Source organism: Squalius cephalus, assembly GCF_949319135.1.
Source record: "Squalius cephalus genome assembly, chromosome: 20".
In the NCBI taxonomy this organism is placed as follows: domain Eukaryota; kingdom Metazoa; phylum Chordata; class Actinopteri; order Cypriniformes; family Leuciscidae; genus Squalius; species Squalius cephalus.
In genome coordinates, this window is record NC_137141.1 from 22,775,594 (window position 1) to 22,797,077 (window position 21,484).

The window sequence follows — 21,484 nt, forward strand, 5'->3', positions numbered from 1 at the left end:
AGTATTTACGAGAAGCAGAGGTCCAGCGAGTACACATGTTTCCTGGAAAACTCATGGTTTCCATGGTTTCAACATGCTGTCTGTCAGAGATGATAACGTGCAAAATACATAACGCACGTGACGTGAGTATAAATGTGTTCTTCACTCACTGAAATTGAATCGGAATGATCAGGGAACTGAGTGAAATACTTCACAATGCATGCTAAAGACAATAAATGCAATCTAAATGAAAAACTTTGCAGGGTTAGTGAACATCGTTCAACGTGTTGGTTTTGCGGACATTTTTTATGCACAAACTACACATTCTGATTCCTGATTTGAATATTGTCAATAATTTTCTTTTCATGGCTGATCTTTTATTTCATAATTTTGGCAATAGATGAACTGTTAAATGAGTGATCTTGAAATGAGTCCCTGTGGTCTTCCAATCTGACTCTTATGCTGATGTCATGTATATTATAAACTTGACAGGTGATTTTTATAAAATGTTTAAATACTATCTTCTCTGTTGTTTAAAGGATTAAGGCAATTATCGAAGTTTGATAAAATGTTGTTTAATTTTACAATAAAAGATTATTCATTTTCAAGATTATTCAATGATTTTGTTAAATTTAATTTCCAGATTTTGACAGTCCTATATAGCAAAGTAACCCTCTTAACCTAATGTTTGATGTTTGCAACGTGCAGTAAGAGACATTTAACTAAGATATATAATAAATTTGATACATTTGAAATAGGCAAAGTTAAATGATAAAAAATACTGTTATATGGCAAAAACATAAATTGGATAATATAATACAGCATAAGATTCCAAAAACAGGCAAGTCAAAAGCATATGGTGAAGATTATCCTTGACTATGGCAGGTGTAACTATTGGTTGGTTACACTTCAGCCACTCTGAAGCTAGTAGGCTGTTTATAGCATTTTATTTCTGCTATGTGCTTATTTAGGATCACTGCAATTTTAACTGCCATCCATCCCCAACAGAGCATATATGAAGCTTGGACTGTGATAAAGTGAGCCTGGTTCATTGATTGCTCTTATCTTATTTTAATAAGTTGAAAGAAACTAAAACTATTCATTATAGTTTTCAGTCCCTACACATGGACCTCAGTACATGACCGCAGTGTTTGTCTTACCATGGTGGGCAGATTTGACTTTGTCATACACTTTTCATGTTGTAATAATGGTTCACTGAGTTCACTGAGTGCTTAAATAGTAAATTGCAGCACAAGAATAAAACTTGGCCACCGCACTAATACTTGTTGCTTTCAGAAATAAATGCTTTCCTTTCTTTTTGGAACAAAAACAGGATTGTGTGCATTTGGAGTGGATATAAATGTTTCTGAATTCTCTTTTGCAAATAACAGTCACGCCTTCTCTCTTCTCAACATCAAAAAAGTGGAGCGAGAGAGTTGGTTTTCTAATGAGAAACCACTATGCATTGCTTTGAAATGACTCTAATGAAGAGTAAAAAGAATGCAATCAAAGTTTGGTGAAACAGTGTAGTTGCTAAAAATATAAGGGTGTTTGTGATTTTGGTGGTTGCTTGCGGGTTGAGGCTCTACACCAGCAATCAAATGCTGGTTCAGATCCCACTTTGGAAACGTAAAGTCAGCTTTCTACTGGACTGGTGTTTTTTTTGTGTGTGTGCACTATTTCTGACCACTATTAAGTGTCTAAAGGGTTAGGAAATATGTTTAATTTAGCCCGGCCCCTAGTTAATGCACTGTTGCCTTTGGGTAACAGATCAAGGTCTTTGCTTTGCAAGCACAATACACAAAAAACTACAATATTTGTTTACACAAAAACAATAATAATCAAGATATGACTTTGAATAAAACAATACAGTTAAGGGTATAAGATAATATTATTATTATATTTGTTATACTATTCGTGGGTGGTAATGTTAATATCTTTTTTCAATTATTACAATTAAAATGTATTACATATCATTCATATTGGAATTAAATACCATTTAAAACATTTAGAAGCATATTATCTATTTGCATGCTACAAGGAATGGCTTAAAGGTTGTTTTTTTTTACTGCAACATATCCTGACAGTGGAATGGACACTGCAGTGCTCACCTTTGCAGTGACGTCACTCATTCTGTCAATACAGAGAATATTGCTGTTGTCATGTTGTTTTTTATTTACGTTTTTGAATTGTCCATTGTCATTTTTTTTTTACTCACTTATATATATTGCATGAGGAATAACGGAAACGGCGTTAAATGTTTTAACACCTGTATTGATTAGCCTAGTGCTAAAAAAATAAAGTCCAGCTTGTGAACTCAGTTTCCGTTATTCCTCAAACTTCCTCTAGAGCTCTCGACTGATCCATCATCCACTCTTTCACTCTTCGCTCGGGGAAGGCGGGACCGTATTACCCGGGTAGGGCGTTCTTTCTGCGGTCACAGGCGGCGTAGTCGTTCTAGGGGTGGGTCTTTCTTGGCAAAGGAAAACCCACCTTTTTCATTGTTTGGATGTCGAAGGAATGTGATGGTTTGATCTTGCGGCGCAAGGGAGGGGGTGAGTGAAGGAACTAGCGAGGACCCTGCGGAGAGCTGATCTATTCATCCTCAAAAAGTCAAACGCGACTGAGTAGTTTGCCCTTCCAGAGAGCTACCTCCGAAAAATTCTCACTACTCTTCTCCTGGTGCTCAAGGTAAGAGAAATCCGAAGCGGGGCTATTAAGATAGTTTAGTGGAAGGGGAGCTGAATGGTCGAAGCTTGCCCCCAGACACAACTCCAAACTGCGGCAACTTTGCCACCCTCCTCCCCCTCCTGTTCGCTGCAGCGGAGGAGCTCGATACGCCGGACTGCGGTGATTTTAGTCAAGCTATTTTGTGGCTGATGTAGGAAACAGCTTCGTAGCGATGCGGTTGTAAACTTTAACCGGGACTTTCCAAACGACGGATGTTTAGTAGTCGAGCGACAACTGAAATGTAATGGAGTATGTTCTGATTTTAGGAGGCTGAAACAGAGATTCCCTTAGTATGATTGTGATGTTCTACGTCAGCAGCATCGCACTGTGACTATGTAGCGAATTAAAGTTTACATTTTACGCTGTATTTGCACTTAGTTTGTCGCGCGCGAGCATTGAAATGTCAAATCGATTTAAATTCCTCGCCACGTAACGTTAAACCCGACGTATTCTAGAATATTGTTTTCAAACAGGAAAAGTCGCTTTCTCTAAGAAAAATAGCGCAGAGTTTGAGAACTTGGGTCGGTTAGAGTTTAAAAAAAATGATTTTATTCCTACAGTTCTTCCCCCCTCCCCCGGCACGTCCAGAGTGGGACTGTGCTTATGAAGCTCATGGTCGCTTGTCAGATATACCGTGTTAAATTTATATTTCTGTATCGTAACGTGTAGCTTTTTTGACGCAGTGTGTGTCTCGACCTGCACTACTGTCGGCACGTACACGAATAGAAAATGTATTTCAAGCTGTTGCTATTAATGTTGACAGCCGTTATTAGAGATGCGAGGTGCGTTCACAGTTCACACACGATGACAGGCACAATTAAACGCTTTTGATGTCATTAAGCAGAAACTTAACCTTACATGGCTCATATTTAGGCCTATATTAGAAGTGGAAAGTCCTGTTTTTGCCTTGGCCTACAAATCTGTGTTTATTTTTGACTCGAGTAGAGGCAAAGACTTTATATACCTAAAGGGACTTTGGTAGAGGTCAGGAAGATTGAGGCTAGCTCATGTGTTTTGGCAGTCTGTGCATATTGGTGTGTTGACTGTGTACATGTCTGAGATTATAGACACATACATTTTATTCATCTCAGTGATTCGAGCCTTTGAATACACCAAAAAGGTTTGTTCTGATATGTTGAGTGACTCTTTTTGCAGGTTACATCGGTTCGCCAGTAGGTGGCGAGAACTGAGTCACTGCATCCCACATAGTACGCAAAAAGTATGCCAGATAAAGCAGAATGGCGGAATACGCAGTATTTATGAAACAGTAGCAAAATCATACTTTAATACTTAAATATGTGGCAATTACTTCCCTATCCCATCATGTAATGGGAGTCATCAGATTTGAAATGTAAAAAAAAAAACATTAAATTTGATTTGTTCACAAATGAAAAATGCCCTTGTTAATTTGATTGTTCACGAAACAAACATTTCCCAGGTTTGTCACTCTTTTCATACTTATGCACTTTTCTATGCCGTTTTGTAGTATAAATAGTATGAGTAGTGTGTATACACTGAAATTGCAACATTGCATGAAAACGTAGGCTACACTTCAAAATCCCAGATGATGCTCTTATTTAAAGGGGTTATAGGTAGAATCATAGACTGTAAAAAAATACAATAAAAAGAAATAAGATGGACTATGCACCTTCACTCGCTTCCATTGTAGAACAGTGAAGCCGCCAATGCCCCAATATGGCGCTGATTCAGGACCCGAGTCTGCACAGTAGTGAGCGTGAAGTGGAGCCATGGTATCAAGGCCCCGCCCACACTCCCGCAGAAACGGTTAGCACAGTTTACTGCAGAACAACTCATTATGTGGGTGTGAAATAAACAGATATGGAAATGTAGAAATTACATTTAAAGCTCCAATTTTCTCCCAAAAATCCTGATAAAAGCTGTCAATCTCAGCTGTCAATCATGACATCACACTCTCGGTTTTATAGCATCAAATAACTAACTTAAACCAAATTTGAAAAAACATTTGAAATTTAACGCCATAACTACCTAAAATGACAGAAACTATCTTTGGACGAAATTTATTTAAAGTGTAATTTGATTGTTTAGTTTGTCTCACGTCCCATTAGATGACATGGAGAGACATGATTTATGACCTATACTGGGTACAGCCATCCGGGGGTGATCGAAACGTTTTGGCTTCACTTTTCAGGACTTGTGTGGCACATTTGGGTAGAATTCAGAAACCTTTGTTATTATTAACACTAGTGGCTGTTATGTGAACTGCAGCTAGCAACTTATAGGCCCCGAAATAATCATTGCGAAGTTCTTTTTCGTTCTTAGCTTAGAAATAAAAAAAACTGGTTGGAAATACCTTTGCAGCGATATGCTGTTAATGAACATCCAGACGCTGCCCACGCTGAGAGCGATGTTTAGATGAATGTAAATGTGTTGTGCGCTTTCCTCTCAACACAACAAAAATTACAGCGGTGAAAAAAATGGTAGTTAAGAAAGCATCTGATTATAGCGATTTGTATATGTTTGCACCAGCTCTGAAATTCACCGGCATAATGTCAACAGATGAGATCATTGAAATTAAATTGTTATGATAGTTTGATTATGAGGTCTATTTGAGACACTAGACTATATACTGTAGATCTGACTATGTGAGACTACATACTTTGAATGAATACATTTTCTTTGCATGACTACATTTGCATGGACACTTCACACACTTAACTAAACACCAAAGTACATAGTAAATCATTTGGGACACAACTAATAACTCCTACAGTGAAGGGGAATGTCTTCATTCAATAGATCCAACCAATGATGTTCGTTCAACTACTGTACTATGCACTATAGTTCATCTTTAAAGGCAAGAAAGCAGTCGAGAGACAGACTAAAGTGAATGAAAAAAATGAGTCGGTTTGTGAAAAAGCACTTAATTAAAAAACTCATTAAAAACACTGATTTGTTTATGAACAAAACACTGCTAACACATATATACACGAGTATGCATTTGTCAGGTAAGCTGCATTGGGGGGTGGGGGATGACAGAAAAATGAAACACTAAGCACAGAGAGAACTGCAACCCCCATATAAGCTCCATTACATTATGCAGGTGGGGCCCATAAAGCAGATAGAGGGAAGATGAGTACAGAGAGGACCTGCCATGACCTGTCCCAGACTCAAATGCAGAGCACTGACGGATTTCCAGTAAGACCTGAGAAGCAGCGCCTGTCATAGTGACTCTAGAACACTTGTCTATTTGTGTTTAGTATGAACATAAACTAGCTCATTCAACTAAAAACCGCTACAGTTACTGGCACTTAACTTTACAAGACTTCTTTTAGCTTTAGACTTAGACTATCTTGAATACCCTGGAATTTTATGGAGTCAAGATCAAATATTTGCACTTTCCTGTGAGTTGCTTTGATCTTTAGTTTGAGATGTGTTCAGTGGCTGACTAGAGAAGAAAGAGAGACAGTATAGGTGTTGGTTTCTGAATGGAAGTCAAAGGGATTGCCAAGGCGAGATTCTGTATTGTCTGGAGTTAAAGCTTTTAAAAATGCAGTTGAAAGTAGTTTAATGTTGTTTGAATTTAAGATTGTGCTGTACCTAGTTTCACTTGTGTACAGTTTCTTGAGCAGTGGTCCTCAGGGCTGGATTTTTTTTATTAGATATTAAATATATCCACTGCTTCTAATAGTTTTCTAGAAACAGATGCATTTTTTCTTTGAAAAGAAAGTAGAACTGCATTTATTTTAGATGGAATATTTTTGTAATGTAAGTACGTCTTAAAGGCACTATATGTAAGTTGTGCTGCCAGAGGTCACTTATTCAAAACAAAAACAAAGGCATAGCTTGATGACGCCGTGAATGAGCGTGAAATCATTGGAGTTGTTGTCTTCACCTCCACAGCTGATGGAAAGCAATCCGATGGGATTGGGCAGAAATTATGTTCATGGATGAGCTAATGTATTAAAGTTTTATTAACGTTACTGTGGTATATGAAGCAGTTGTTTATTTTACGATTAAGTTACGGTTTATGGTTCTTCCCTGAACTTTAACTTTGTTACAGTTACTTTTGATCACTTATATTCACATTATTTTATTTAATTCTAATGAAATGGCCACAAGTGGCGAATTACTTATACATGTCACTTTATTTGACAAATTAAAATTGTTGGTTAACACAGCGCTTTTTAACTTGGTCAAAGCAATCATACTACAATATATTCGAGTGTTGAAAGTTATGTTAAAGTTACTGTGCGTTAGTTCTGTGGTTGGTATGAGACACAGTATTGCACACTGCAGTAAGCTAGATTGATATTAGAATATTATATTAATTAAAGCTGGATGACTTGTGTTGCTAAATGGCATGCAATTATTTTAAAATATATGGTAGGCTATGTTGGAGAAAATGCTTTATTACTGTTGTTGCTACAAATAAAGCTCTTTCTGATCATGCCATGTTAGCTGCTTGTCAAAATAGTGTTGTCTCTTAGGCATGGCACAAACTAGAGCTGCATGACAAATTGTTTTCGCATCGATATCATGTGCGCATCTGCGGAAAGTCACATGTGCGATGTAAAGTATAGGGATCGTAGTTGATCTGTGATTCATATGGACCAGGCATCACGGTTCGAAATGCACATGACTCTTGGATTAACTGCAAAGTTTAGCCATCATAGAGTGAAAGGTTATCATTTGCATGTGTTTTTAGATCCCGTCATTTTAAACATTCAAGCAATTTAAAGCCATCAGAGCTCAAGAAGACGCAAAAGAGAACTCATGGGCTGTTTTCTGTGCGCATACACAGAGCAGCACAGACAGCAAGCGTACACCGAATTCCGATCTCTTCTTCCTCTATTTGTGCTTAAATGCACACATACACGCAAAATAATGTTAAAATACCCGTCTCAGCGAGTGTCCTTGTAAACAGTCACAAATAGCTTACGTGAACCTAAACAAATGAGAAAGAAAACAGATGTATCATTATATTGGATCCATGCATTAGGCTAGCTCTTAAAGTGACAGCAGCCCGCAACCCGCTGCTGTCTGTTTTTAATGTTAATCAAAATACAAAGAGAAAATCACTTTTGTATTTTTAACAAAGATGAATTGCAGTGTTACACTATGCAGTGTTATTTTACATTTGATTGTTCATTTTGTGTACCTGAATACTGTTAGACTTGACGGAAAAAAACATAAAGGACTGTATATTTAATCTGTATCTTTGTTCTATTGTATTTATCTAATGCTTGCAATTTGTTTATTATTTTCCATGCAGATTCACTCCCCTACAAAATCACGTCAATCATTCTAGAATGATTAATTCTTTCCAAATCGAGCTATTCAAGTCATCTAGTGAAACTGTTTTTATATTGCAGAAAAACAAAATATCACAATGTCAGTTTTTTCTAATATTGCGCAGCCCTAGTACATACATATTACTTGTGGTAAATCAAGAAAACAAAGGATTCAAACAATAAGACTAACCATGTTGAGCTAGTATATAACAATGATTAGATTTCCGTCAATAAAGGTGTCCAAACAGTTGTTCACCAGCCTAATAAAACACATAATATATTAAAGCATCTTTGGTGTTTGGTTTCCACAGATGTAAAACCGGCAATCGAAGGTAATGCGGATATATGACGTCATTGACAGGCAACGCAGTGACACGGGCAGTTTTACTGGTTGAAATGGCTGATTTCTCTGGATTTAAACATTATTGGAAACATTTAGCATAATACTGTTACATCAGTATTTTAGTGCAATTTCATTTGTCACTTTGTAGATGCTAAGCAATTTATGCAGATTTGACAGGTTGTGTGAGATGCCCTCATCCTTAAAAAATATCAATAAAAACTACATAAGGTCAAAGAAAATATGACCCAGACAACATTAAGCATTAAGAATGGTACTGTGTTTGGTTACCACTTGTAACATCTGAAAAAAAAAAGAAAAAGAAAAAAACTCAGCTGAGAGCCACTGTATTAGTGTATGTTCAGCTGGAAATCTGGACTGCATTCTAGAGCCGGATGTATTCTCTTTCTGCCAAATGCCGGCCAACACTCTTGTGTTGTTCTTTGTCTGTTTCTATCTTAGCTTATCTCTGCCTATCTCTTGTGTGTTTCATGACCTGCTATGCCATTTCACTTGTCTCTCACCTTAGAAGGGCAAAGGTTGTTTTATGATGAGCTGTTATTCTTGGTTATACAACAGTACATGTGAACTTTGTCAGCTGAAACAGGATGGGTGTGTGTTCATGAGAGAGTGAAGGCAGGGGCAGTTCTCGCTCAAGAGAAAATTCGAAGACAGTTTGCCTAATGAACAAACGACGAATACCGGTGTGCTGTAATTCCTGCCCTCCCTTTCCACTTTTCTTTATGAGCAGGTCCTGCTTCTGGTTTTGCCAGTCTACTGATTGCTTTTCCACTTGAAGGAAGCATGCAGCGAAACGCTTGTGATGGTTATCGGTGTCCAATAAGAGTAATTACCAGACTTAGCACCAGACCCAGGGATTATGGAGAGGCTAAATGACTAGTTTGAGGTTTAAATTAAATACTGCGGTTCACTCCTCTTGCTCCCTCTCTTTTTCTCTCTTTCATTCTTGCTCAAGTGAACTTATAGATACTGACACCGTTTTGTCAGTATGTCTTCATACAGTTTTAGTTTTACAGGGACATTACTGGACAGTTTGGTACTTTACATGACATCATTGTTCTTCTTTCTCTGTGAGAATGAGGCTTTGAGATGACATTTCTCCTCAAATTAAAAGGAAGTGAAATTTGTTGTGTATTTTCACCAGATTTACCAAATGGTATGGTCGTTAAACGTCATCAGTGGATTTGGCTAGCTTTTGACAGCCTGTAAACAAATTCCCATCCCAGCACTGCCACTGACATTAACAACCAGCTGTTTATCTTGAAAATGGACATTTTTATAATGGAATGGTATACACAATCTTGAAAAAAATGACTTAACTCTTTCATTAATTCTCTGTGTTCCTGCGAACTGTGATATATAATGAGGTGTTTAGGAAGGATGACCAAATCTGGTGCACAGCTGAGTGTCTCTAGTTTTGTGCTGTCAGGGAATGGGAAAGCTTGCTGACAGACATACAGCTTGAGGAAGAGGTGTTAAAGTGTGAACACAAAAAGATTACAGCAGCTCCTCCCACACACACACAAACACACACTGAACCAGTCCAGCTGTCCCAGTTTGCCCTGAGGACTGATCTTCACACAGTACCAAAGGACTTAAATCAAGAGTGCTTCTTCCATGACTATGTTTACACCTGGTTTTATGTGTGAACAGATATTTTGAAAAACTGTTTTTGTCTATACAAAGAAAGTCAATGGTGCCCAAGTTGTTTTGGACCCCACTGATTTTCAATGAATGGACAAAAAAAAAAAAAAAACCACAGACATTTTACAAAATATGTACTTTGTGTTTTAAAAGGATCTATTTTGGGCCATCTGATCACAAGTGTGCTAAATTCAGGTGTAAACGTGGTCCAAAATGTTTTGTGATAGGTAGTCGAAAATGCATGTGATCACATTTACCATTGTTCAGTTAATTTTTGAAGGCAATATCCTGTCATTTTTAATTAGAATGCAAGTAATTAGGAATTTTGTGTGATTTCCCCACACAGATTTCACATTGTGTTCAAGTTGTTCACACAAATTCACTGTGTTGACCAAAAGAAAGCTGCTTGGTTTGAAAGTTTCTTTTGTGTGAGCTGTGCTTCACACATTACTACACTATTGACAATAGACAGTAGACATTTTTTTTGTCCGTGAAATTTCGTCAAAACTTCGCTAACATGACAGCACATTAATCTTTCTGTCCATTTGAGAGGTTGGTGTAAACAGAAATCGTATCACCCGAGATGGATCTTAATGCATCTTAAAGTAAGCAGTGCCTGTAGATTTAAAAAGAAAAAAGAAAAGATGTTTCAACATGTCTAGTTGATGTTGTGTCACAGATTTGAAATTATTATTTGTGTGTCCCAGATGAACATTTGCCATCATTCTTTCTAGTGTCAGACAAAACTTTTTTAATTTTTTATTTTGAATACATTTAGTCTTAAATAGATTTTGCATATATTTCATTTGCAGTCATTAAATTGCATTATTATATTGTTCATTGGCCAGCTTTGTTATAGGCATTGGCAATTAAAAAACCCATGTCAGTTGACCACTATTTGGATGGAAGAGCTTACAACAGTTAAGTAACAAAGAGGTACACAGCAAGAGTTGATATCCTAAGTACTGCATTGTGTCTGGGATTGCCAATGTGGTTGGATTTGCTCAGACCTGCTCCTCCTGTGATGTTTTACATCATAGAAAATATTTGTAAGAAGAGCTCATCAGATTCCCCAGCTCTAAGCACTCAAATTCATCTGTAAATTATGTTGAAAGTCTTTTCTCCTCAAAAACGCCCCACCCTTTCTCTCTCTTACCTGCGCACAAACACGCCCGTGTTTACATTTGAGCATATGTACAGTACAGAATACAGAAGTTTTAGTGTGTGTTAACCAGCAGGTGTGTATTTTACACCTGGAATTAGGAACTGTGTTGGTGATCCGATTACAAGTGGTCAGCTGAGAGCGAACACTGTTCAACACCTGGTAGTAATGTGCATCTCAAATGAATCAATCAGCAAATGATACCTCATCAACCTTTGACCTTGTTTTTTTCTCCACCTCCCCCCTCTGTGACGCTGTTGAGGAGTGTGGGTGCGAGAGTGGGAGCGCGTTTGAAATATCTCTAAGGTCTCCTGAAATAGCTCAGCTGAACCAGAGTGATGCACACACAGCAGCCCACATGCTCTGTGATGGTGTAGTGTTCCCTCAGTATCCGGGACGGCACACCGGACACAGCTGCAGCACTCTGCCGCTGCACAGAAGTGATTATATTTAAGTTCATTAGCTTCTGTGCATGTTTGCGTTGGGTGGAGATGGGGAATTCCATCAGGGATTTGACTAATGGATCTCAAGCACTGTCCTGATTTCCTTCTCTCCTGTCTTGAATCAGTTCTTGAATCTGTTTCTGGTTCAAAAATATATAGCTGAATTAAACCAGTATTTCCACTTGCCATTGTGCAGCGTTTACTACAGTTGACCGAGTGAGTGAGTGAGTGAGTGAGTGAGTGAGTGAGTGAGTGAGTGAGTGAGTGAGTGAGTGGAGGCAATGCTAATTTGCACATTCACGGATCCGCGTATACTAAATGAGGCAAAGGTGAAGAGTTACATTCAAGCTATTTTTAGGCATGAATAACTTTTTTTACAGGATAAAACATTTAAATATGTGATTGGTAATCAAAAATTTGTTTTAAGGAATAAAATTATTGACTATAGGGGGACTTTAAGAGCACGCTCTTAATGTCTTAGGATCTGTCTTGACATTGATTTTTTTTAAATTTATTTAATGAATAAATAGGATAAGTTAATATTACAAACTGTTTCTGCATTTATTTTAGATTTATTGTCAGTACTGGGCTCGCAGTTCACATTGGTAGGGTACTTTGTACTGTGTGTGTGGATGACCGTGTTCGTCCACCACTACCGAAGACCTTTTTTGACCCAGAAATAACCCTGTTGGGTCTTACAAAAAGTCATATCCAGTGATCCCGAATTTCTTCTTCATTTACCATGAGGCTGTTGGTTTTTTAATTCTGTGCTGTACTGCCTATTTATACCCTCCACATGGAAACACAAGCAGAGACTTTTGGGTCCAACACTGACCTGATTTCCAGCAGAGAGGTTCAGGCATGGGCAGGGAAAGAGTCCGTGCCCTTCCTCCCTCTGCACAGTTTCTCACTGATGCATGAACTCTAGTTTTAGCTGACGTTTTAGCCACGTTGCTGACTACACACAGTAATATAAAGAAGCACAGAGTTAGTGTTATTGAATAAACAGTGAATGAACCCATCTGTCAAAGATCTGACAGACAGATGAAAGATTTCTTTGAGCCATTGCCTTCACGGTAATTGTTTACTGTAATCTGAGTGTAACGCTGCAAGAAGAGTTTACATCAGATTTTCCTTTATCTTGAACATCTACCATAACCTATATATGTTAATGCTCTATAGAGGACAGCAACACTTAAATATTGTGTACTTGGGCAGTCCCTGTCCTGCAAGGGCTTAGGGTGGTATTTAGGACTGCACTTTGATGTAATGCTAGTTAGTAGTCTAGGTTAGTAGTGCTCTTTGGCCATTATGATGTCCGTGAGTTCACATCAAGTTCACCATTTGGGATTTTGTTTTAGCTGGTGTATGTAAGATGGAGTAATGTAATTAAACCAAGATCATGTCATGTGCATGCTGCTTTTTTTTTAATCGGTGTTTATCGGTACACGCCCTAATTTTTCATTGACCAACTCTTGATAACTTTTTCCTGAATAGAATAACAGTAGCTGCTCTTTCAGGTACACTTTGCTTTTGCGCTGCATGTGCCTACATTCTGAAATAGACTAGGGCTGCACGTTTAATCGCAATTTCCATGTAATGTTGTGATGTTTCCATCACTTATCGCGATTTTGAAATCGCAAAGGCGTCGAACAAAGCTGTGAAGTTTGAATCACTTATAATGTGCATTTGAAAAAGCAACACGCATCAAAGCAGCTTTCCAAATGAGAAGCATTTAATAAACTCTTGTCCAACAAAAGACAACATTTAATAACATGCATTTTTATAACATTTAATAACATTTAATTTACTCAGCTAACTTCATAACGACAGTTGAGCATCCTGTGAAATGATGTGGCTTCTTACACAGAATAAGGCAGTTGTGTGTTTATTGGTCATGTCTAATCAACCGAAGCATTTCAATCTCCTGTTTATTCAGCTACAGTGATAGGGATTTCGTGGAATGCCGGGCGTTATCTACTTCTGTGGCGGGGCATATTTGGCATGTCTGCACGAGAGTGCCCTCTGGTGTTCAGATGGAGCAGCATTTACTAACGATCAGCCGCACTGCACTGACAAGCTGCGCATAAAATAATCGCAGCCTTTGCCAAATCGTGTGTGGCTGTTTTAATTGTGCAGCCCTAAAACAGACCTAAGTGTTTTCCACCCTGCACACATCTTCACAACAGACACAAGCTTATTTTTGTAATCAACTACATGCAAAGCCTTAATCTGTTTAAAAATGAACGGGCCTAATACATTGCCCAGAGGGATGCCTCATAGTATGCTAATAGAAACCGCATTTGATCGTCATTTTGAAGTACTATCTTTGCTTGGCATCACAGCAGTCAAAGAACTGTATCAGCTGCTTCCATTTCCTGGTCATGATTCAGCATTATACTGTAAAACCATATATGCAGAGCAACCCCTTTTGAGGAATAACTTAACATATCCTTTGTCTTTACTCTCACTAAATGCAAGACGTCTCTAGTGTGGTTTATCCGGGGACAGTGGAACTGCACTATCTTTTATTAGAGGCAGGATGGCTGTGAACTGTGAACTCTGCAAATATGTAGAAAAAGTTAAACTGAGGCTGACGCACGTTTGGTCTGCTCTGGTTCGAGATCTATTATCCCTTATCTCTGATAGAAAACATGTTTCTACTGTGACACTCGATTGTAAACATTTTCCTGAGTTCTGTAATGGTTTACATATGGTTGGGAATTTTTGCCGTTCGAACGGGTAGTTCAAGCCTAAAGCCTGAAAACTCTGCCCTGCATGTCTCTTCCTGTTAAAACGCCATGCCTGGTAAACCTTACACTGCTTCTGCTTTTACACCTGCAAGGCAATGTAAAAAAAAAAAAAAAGGGACCGTTCTTTTATTAGGACGACCCACTGAATTTTGTGGACCTTTTTATGTCAAAAAGATACTGTGAATGAAAATAAAACCTCACAAAAAGCAGTATAAGATCTCAGAACCAACTTTTTGTTTTTGGTGGTTTAGACAAAGCTAAACAAATGTAGGACGTCTTCCTAAATGTTCTACAAAAAGCTCTTTTAATGCTTAACTAAATAGAAATTACCTCTAGGAATGGCACACATTGTGTGCAGATGTTCAGAATATTGTTTTCCCTATTTTGTAAATCATTTTTTAGAGAAATGTTACATATTCAAGGACGTCTTCCAAGAATGTTCTACAAAACCTCTTTTAAGGCATAACAAAATATAAATTACCTCTAGGAATCGGACACATTGTGGACAGATGTTCAGCATATTGTTTTCCGTATTTTGAAGAACATTTATTAGAGAAATGGACAAAATGTTAACATTAGGAATAATGTGTGACTGGATGGAACAAGACTTCCTTATTTCACAGTCAAAATAGATAATTTTTTCCATCTGGATTGGTTTATTTATGATTAATTGAGTACTAAGTTCCACTACGTCTCTTGGATGTTTGCTGTTGAAAAATAAACTGCTTAAAGAAGATTGTCAGACATAAAGTGGACAAGATGGAACCTAAAACATGGGAATTCAAAACATTTTAAAAGGTTCAAGAGCAGGGATCTTTAATCTTGTGTCATATTACTTTTGTGAGTCCGAATCCTCTGGACCGGCTCATATATTTATGTCTGAGGCCTCAAGGGGTTTTATCAGGTTTGTCCAAGTCTGTAAAAGCCGTTCTCTCTCTTTTCTATAGTCATCAAAGCCAAGAGATGTCAGCTCAAACCAGGCAGTGCAATGATTTCTCTTCCCTTCTCTCGTTCTCTCTGTTCTTGAGGTATTTTTGGAACTTAATGAAAAGAGAAATCTGAACTGCTTGGCCTTAAAAGGGATGTTTCGGTCAGCTGAGTGGAAAGTTGTGTTATTAATTCGTTTGACGTCTCTCTCACACTGTGTTTTGTTAAAGGGGCTGGAGAACACAGGAATGCTCTGGGTTGGATGGTTAAGTTGGGCTGGACTTGATCTTTGGGGAGGGAGAGTGGAAAAGGGGCATAGTTAGCATTTTTTAGAAACCATTCCAGCTCCCTTCAAGGTCCACTTTTTGCACACTGGGACATGCTATGGATGAGGCTTGTGTAACATTTAGAATTCTGTTCTGTACTGAGGACTTGAAAAAGTAACTTAAAAGAACATTTACTAGAGAAAAACAGCATGAGTTTTGCCCATTAAACAAGTCTTTCTGACTGTCTCAGCAGAAACTTTGGGTTTTAACAGCTCATCATGTGGATACTGATCTCTTTCTTGTGTCTTTCCCTTGTATGATCCCATAGATTGTTCTAAAAATTGTACTCGCTTCATGAAGAAATGCTGTATTTTGACTGTATGGGTGACTGCGTTACAGTCCATTTCCATGCTTATTAAAGAATGGATGAAGAAATAATTGTTGTTGAGATTGGAGCGTATTGGTGGTTTTCCATGATTATTATCTATAATTGTGATGAATTATAGAATGTGAGCTGCAGAAAAGAGTCTTTGTTTGAGGTTGACTTTGTGTTGCCTTGTTACAGGTTTATTTGTGAGGGTCTGTTTTGTACTATAATGACATTTAAGATAAAGAAAAGGAAAAATATTTTAAAAATCGTCACACAACATGACATTTATAATTAGAATTTATGACAAAAATCATAATAAGGTCAAATAAATTTTTTTAAGAGACTCATTGACCTTGACACTGTCAAGTAGGTCTGAAGTGGTCTACTCTGACAATCATAAACTGTTTTGTTTTTGTTATTGTTTTTTGGTTTGGCTGTCAAATTATTATTACTTCAAATATTGAAACGCAGCAAAGCAGTTTTATTACATTCAGAAATTAAAAACATCATTAGAAGAGGAGTTTTCAAGACATGCGTGTTTAAATGTTTTTTGAATAAATAATTACTATCATGTCACTGACCCACTAATTTAGTGTTGGTAGTTTAGTGAAGGTTTTGCTGTGTAGTTTAGATGCGGTGTTCTGCTAAACTCCATTGCTGCCTCCCAATTCGCATACTATCTGTCCTAAATAGTGTTAGAAATTAGAATTAGTGTATCCCAAATCATAGTACGTTGAAATGAGAATTCCAAAGATACCCGGATGGTCATCTTTTTCCGGTTAGAATCCGAAGTAGCGAACTGTGCACTCTACCGGTTAAAGGAGAAGTTCACTTTTAAAATGAAAATTCTGTCATCATATACTCACCCTCATGTTGTTTCAAAGCTGTATGAATTTCTTTCTTCTGCTGAACACAAAGGAAGATATTTAGAAGAATGTCAGTAACCAGACAGTTTTTGGGTCCCATTGACTTCCATAGTAGGAAAAAAATATACTATGGAAGTCAATGGGACCCAAAAACTGTCTGGTTACTGATATTCTTCTAAATATCATCCTTTCTGTTAAGCAGAAGAAATAAATTCGTACAGCTTTGAAACAACATGAGGGTGAGTATATGATGACAGAATTTTCATTTTAAAAGTGAACTTCTCCTTTAATATTGCCGACAACCAATTGCGCGTTGGATGAGGATTCAATTAGAACTACAAGTACAAACACAAATGAAATGTGTTAAAAAAAAACACAAACATGGCGGATGTGAGAGTCCGACGGTCAAGTAGAGAGGTTTTTATCAGAGGTGTAAAGTCCAGGGGTCAGAAAGTAAAAGTCCTGCCACATGTTTATTCCACCCAGGAACTGATTTCACTAATTAGTTGTATCTCCTGGCTGAAAAACTGCTAATTAGCAAATCCAGGTGTTTGGAACAAAATACTGAGGATGACTTTTACTTTCTGAACCTGGACTTTACTCCTCTGGTTTATATAAAGGGGTTTGAGTGATTTAATAGTCAGTATCTAAACTGACGAAAATATATTTATTCAAGTTATTCATGTTATCCACGTTATATTTCATCTGCAACAGCATTGTGAACTTCTGTAAAGATAGGTTTAGTCATTAACTTTTAAATGCATCATTATGCAAACACATGAGGAGAGTCTCCGCATGAAAAACCCATGACTGGCAGATCAACGTGTTACTACATTTCTCTTCGAAACGGTGGAAATTTAATTAAATTGAATGTGGAGGATTTGAACTGTGACAAGATGATTGACAGGGCAGTTGAAACGTTGACAGGATGCACGTAACTAAGCGACAGAGCTGTCCGTTAAAGACGTGATTACGACAAAGTAGTGTGTCTCAAAGCTTGCCTACTGTTCTGCTACACACTCAAAAGTATGTATTTTTCCTTCACAAAAACAGTACATACTTTGTATTGGGACGCAGCACATGTGTCACTGCAACAAGACTGTTCTTATCTCACTGAAAGAGGAGCACTTCTGCTTCTGCTGAATGAAACGGAAAAAAACAACAATCACTGATGTCATTGTTACCCTTGGTGATTCCTGGTGACCTGCATTTCCATTGGAATGGCTGCCGCGCATATTCTGACCATCCCACTTCTTGTCGATTAGTAACAAGGTAATTGGATTTAGAGCAGTCAGTCTGTCTGAGTAGGACTTAAAGGCCATAGATTGATTTTACTTCATTCTTCTTTTTTGATCCTTACTGACAGTTTTTAGATACTTTTTTAAAAAACATTTTATTTCCACACCCTATTTACCAAACAAGATATTGTTAATATTGTCCTAGAAGGAAAGAAAGGGAATTAGGAATAATTAAAACTAAATGCAATAAATTGTATCAGAATGTACATAATGATACATAATACAAATAAAGTAAATGATGCATAATGCAAAATATACAGTGTAAAAATTTGTTTAAAAACATGGTAAAAACATGATTTACTGTTCAAAAGTTTGGGGTCGGTAAGATTTTTACATGTTTTTGAAAGAAGTCTCTTATTCTCACCAAGGCTGCATTTATTTGATCAAAAACACAGAAAAAAAAAACAGTACAATTGTGAAATATTATTACAATTCAAAATAACTGTTTTCTATTATAATATATTTTAAAATAAAATTTTAAGCTGAATTTTCAGCAGCCATTACTCCAGTCTTCAGAGTCACATGATTCTTCAGAAATCATTCTAAAGCCCTATTCGTATGGGACAAATTTTCATGGAAGAATGCAAAATGTCTGTGATTGCCAATATTGTATTATTATTCTAACGCTTCTCCTCATGAGTTTTTTTACTTACTTGATCTACCATTTGCCCACCAATCTTTCGCATGCTTTCTTTTCATTTCAATATGGATGACATCTGACAAAAAAATGTAATTATAAAATAAATAATAAATGGATCCAAAACACGGACACTGCCAAGGCTGCCCTTTTTAATAGCGTCAGGTAAGATAATTGTCTAGATTTCTCTTCTCACGTATGTGGTTTTTTTTTAAACAGCCACTTCTGAACTCATGTGAAGTTTATTTAAATGAGATCTAACACCCACATCTAGAAAACACACTGCCATAAACACTCCTCTGTAATAAACAGAGATTTTAGCCCCTACCGAATCGGTAGCCTACATGAAATCACAAACGTTGGGTGATTAGAATTGTAACACAACTGTTGTTTAGAAAACTAGTCCCGTCTGAATAGGGCTTTATATGCTGATTTGCGAAAAACTTTGTCAATATTTTGTCACTTTGTCTATTTATATGAATAGATGGTTCAAAAGAACAGCATATTTAAAATATAGTAATTGTAAGTAGCAATGATAAAGTTTTTACTGACACTTGATCAATTTAATGTGTAGTATTAATTTAAAACTTTTGAACTGTAGTGCATTTCTTGTGTCATGTCTCAGCTTTACAAAGGTCTGTCTCTCTGCAGCAAAGAAAAATGGGGGACAAAGCGATGGATAGATAAAAATCAAATGGGTAGAAAGAGGTTAAAGAGTGCCTGGATGTATGTGAGAGTGGGAGAAAGAGGGGCGGTGCAGGCACCTGTATCAACATCCTGAAGCTGACTTTCATAAATCCTGTGCTATGGTTGGTGGGATTGATTGGGTGGGGGATATCAGTGCAGACACTGAATCAGGAAGCAGAATGTTAGCCGAACACATGGGGAAATTAAATTCCAGACGCCCTCCTTGCCTCTGAACAAGAAACAGGTTCTAGGAACCACATTTCTGACCAAGAGACAGAATGAGAAAGTAAGAGTGAACATGAATGTAAAAAGGAAAATAAAGCAATGGGGGATTCAAAGGGAGAGAATCGGAGCTGAAAGTTGGCTGGCGTTTTACTCTGCGGTTGGATTCCAGCGCTGCTGTCAGTCCTTGTTATGTCATCATCCGTCATCAACTCTCAGTCCAAGAGCGGGACAATAACTCCACGTCTGTTTCTCACGTCCGACTTTCCATCTGTCAATGGTTGCTCTTTGATTAAAAACCTCATTAGACACACAATGTTCAGTCAATTTGTTTTGATTCGCCTGATTGAGTGTCAGCAGGGCTTTTGTGAAGTATTTCAGCATTTGTTAGCATGTACAGAGAAACATGTCCATGCTGATTTAAGAGCTTATTAACTTTTTGATTAATTGTAAGCAGAGCTGGAGGCAACCGTGATTGTGTTTGCCATTAAAGTAAGAGTTTGTTGTGACTCTCACTGTCTCACACTCCATTTTTGCCAACCCAGAAAAAACAAAAAAAACAAAATTGGTCCTAGGCCAGAGAAATTGGTTTTGTTCTGGCCCCTTAGACATGCTCAAACCAGAAACGGTGCAAAAGTGTTATGGGAGGTGTGCTCTCACCATAGACGAGGAGAACCTTCATCAGTGTAATCCTTCTGAAGTCATGAAACCCTTTCAAATCTTCCAAGCAGAGTTGCCACCATTGAAGTCTAGCCTGTATCTGGGCTTAATTATGGATTTAAACATTTTATAATGTAAAATGAATGGAATGGTTCCGGAACATTCGGAACATAAATCAGATAACATGATAGTGTTATACGTAAAATTATGTTTATGCAAGCAAAAGATGCAAATACTAAAACATTCTGAAAAGTATTTTTTTTTTTTTTAAATGTTCTATGTTATTTTAAAATTTTCAATGTTTGAAATCATTGTTATGAAATACAATACTGTGCAAAAGTCTTCGGCATGTTAGTATTTTCACCCCAAAGGCAGTACTTGGACAAAAGCTGTTTTAAACACAAAGGGTGGTCACACCAAATATTGATTTGAATGAGTTGATAGAAGTTTATTGATAAATAAAATCTATAAATGATGTTATTTTTGAAAGCATCCTCACTTTATAGCACTTTTACACAAGTTTCTAAACTTTTCACAGCACTGTAGCTTTGCAGGAAGGTTTCTTCAAGCGTCTTGAAGACGTTACCACGGTTCATTTGGATTTAGTCTGTCTCAGTTTTTTCAGTTTTTTCATGTAATCACAGATGGACTCTGATGATGAGATACCGGCTGTTTTCAGAGTCCTTGTGATTGCAAAAATCTCACTGGATTATTACAATTAATGGCAAAAGGAATGTTTGGAAATGTAAACTGATATTTCCTACTGATACACTACAGCAAAAGATAAAAACATTTTTTTGTCTTTATGTGTGTGTAAATACTACAGTGCCTACGACATTTGCACAGTACTGTATGTTTTAATTTTATAAACTATACACATTTTATTTTTATATTTTATTTTATTAATTTATTTAAAAAATGCAAAATTGGTGTCAGACGTTCTAATCCCAGTGTCTATAGTAGAAAAGCTCTGGTTAAGGCCACTATGTTCTCTCTCTCTCTCTCTCTCTCTCTCTCTCTCTCTCTCTCTCTCTCTCTCTCTCTCTCTCTCTCTCTCTCTCTCTCTCTCTCTCTCTCTCTCTCTCTCTCTCTCTCTCTCTCTCTCTCTCTCTCTCTCTCTCTCTCTCTCTCTCTCTCTCTCTCTCTCAGCATGCAATCTCATGGCCCTTCTGTGCTGGATTGTTTTTCTCTGTGATCAGTGAAAAT

The 21,484-nt window shown here is 37.3% G+C and overlaps 1 protein-coding gene across 1 annotated transcript in view; it reads left to right on the forward strand.

Annotated features, from left to right (window-relative positions):
* Positions 1–2,346: 2,346 nt before the first annotated feature.
* luzp1 (leucine zipper protein 1) overlaps positions 2,347–21,484 on the forward strand; it is a 45,914-nt gene continuing 26,776 nt past the window's right edge. The window contains exon 1 of the mRNA XM_079853269.1: positions 2,347–2,670. The gene's annotated coding sequence lies outside the window, so the exon portion shown is untranslated. The remainder of the gene's footprint in view (positions 2,671–21,484) is intronic.